A 2,500-nucleotide genomic window follows, 5' to 3' on the forward strand; every position below is an offset into this window, starting at 1 on the left:
TGGAAAAAAAAAAAAAAAGCTATTTATCAACACTCCTGTTGCTCAGTAGCGGTACCTGAAGCCGTGACCGGAGGTGAGGTAATGGAGGAGGTTGTAGGCGTAATTGTATCTAGGGTTTGCTTCGCCAGACCTCTTATGAAGGTGGTGCACATAGGGGTTGCAGGGGGTGTGGGGATGGTGGTAGTTAGTGTAGATGGTAGAGGGTTCGGCTGACCTCTTAAGCGGGTGGTGAACGTAGGGAGTATATGAGTTTTGGTATGGGATGTAGGAGTGGTGCTGGAAAGAGATGGGCCTCTGCCTAATGTTCAGCGAACTTCTTGTGAAGTGGATGGTAGTGACCTCACGCATAACAATGGAGGAAGCATTTACTAATTTAAGGAAATTTATATTATGTTCTACATAATCAGTTTACTTCTTGTGTATGTATAATTGAATATGAAGGCGCAAACTTGTGTATCCTTCTAAATGTAATTAATATCAAATAATAAAAAGTGACATATTCAAAATATTTAAAGGAGTGTGACGTTCGAAACCGATGTCGATAGACGAAGGAAAAAGTATGATGGGAGGCGCTTAGGGCCCGCGCATTTTCAACTGATTTCGGTAGTTCTAAATCGTTTTTTTTGTACTTTTAAAATGTTGATACCGAAGAACTTGTATATACTGCTGTTTCCTAATGTAATATATGTAAAACAGTGGTTGATAATTTAATATAATTCAAAAATAAAATCAGATTCTTCAATTTAAGCCCGATTCTTAGGAAGAGGGGTGGAGTGGAGCCTTTGGCAACAGCGTAGGAACATTGGCAGAGTTGCTGTCGCGACCGGCCCGGGGAATGTCGCGAATGAAATTAGCGACAGTTTCTAGTGTCGTAAGACAGTTTTTTGTCAGCGGAAATAAGGCCTCAAGTTCCAGTAATGTGCACATAATGGGCTAGCATATTGGAAGATACATCAGAATGTATCACAAAGTGTTAAGGATTTCGGAGATGCTACAAAAGAGGCCTTTGCTATCAGTTGGCTGGTGATTCAAGACATGCATTTGGCAGCAGGGATACCAACGTTTATAAAATCGGCCACTACTTTTCACTGTCCTTTGGTAACTGTCATTTCTGTATATGCATTTAAACTTTGAACCAAGCTGTTCGTTTTACTTTTGTTTACTACTTTTTTATCAGATAAACAATACTATATAACTGTTTCACTGCTTTCATGGTGGTATTCCTGAGTACTGATCACAGGTGCACTGAATTTGTGTTCGGTAAAAGTAAACAGAACAGACTGAAAGATCCAGTCTGAGCCACTGAGCTTTGAGTCACAGCTTGTCTATATACTTGCCTATCTCCTCTTGGCAAGTTATTCGATTTTTACTTATCTATTGATAAGGAAAGAAATATTCAATCTTTTCTTCGTAAGATAATAGGGGTTTGTGCTAACTGTTACCAGAAATAGATCCACGTAACATAAAATGATATGTTCTTGACACTTGGATGATTATCATTTACTTGATTACTCATGCTGACTTTATCTTTCGTACAAAAATTACTATTACTTTCGTCTGCTATACACAAGGGAGCCAGAAAGCGAAAAGGAAGAACAGGGAATTCATAAAGTATGAAAAGTATGATTTTTCCCTCTTAGTCCTTCTCTCTCCATTTCACCTTCAAACTCATCTTCATCATCTTAATTCTGAACACCTCAGCATAGCATTTACCTGTGGAAATTAGGGAAATGAGAACAGTGTCATATCTTCACGCCGCTTTGGTAATTATTTGTCGCTTAGCCTTTACCACGAACTGACTTTCACTCGTTTACCATGGAACTTCCGTTACTCTAAGTTCTCTTCAAAGAAGCAATTACGCACGCAGGTACGTACAGGAAAAAATGTGTATTCTTACTGTAAGAGGCTAAGCTAAACACATCGCTTATAAAATACCATGACTGTATAGGTATACACATATATACGTATATATATATGTATATATATATCCGTGTGTGTTTGTGTTTTTGTGTGGTATATATATATATATATATATATATATATATATATATATATATATATATATATATATATGGAAACATAAACAATATATACATATGTGTTGATTCATATGTATAAATACATAGATATATACATGTACTGTATACATACATATGCACATGTGTACACACACACACACACACACACATATATATGTGTGTGTGTGTGTGTGTGTGTGTGTGTGTGTGTGTGTGTGTGTGTGTGAGTGTGTGTGTGTGTAAATACATATATGCATACATATATACATATACATGTAATACCTTTCTATCTATATATATCTATATTTAACGACCTATCTATATATGCCTGTGTAGATATATATATATCTAAATACGTGTGTGTGTGCGCGTGTGTGCATGTCTGAGTACATGATTCATATATATATATATATATATATATATATATATATATATATATATATATATATATATATATATATATATATAGCAATATATATATA

The sequence above is a fragment of the Penaeus monodon genome, chromosome 42 (assembly GCF_015228065.2).
Source record: "Penaeus monodon isolate SGIC_2016 chromosome 42, NSTDA_Pmon_1, whole genome shotgun sequence".
Taxonomy (NCBI): Eukaryota; Metazoa; Arthropoda; class Malacostraca; order Decapoda; family Penaeidae; genus Penaeus; species Penaeus monodon.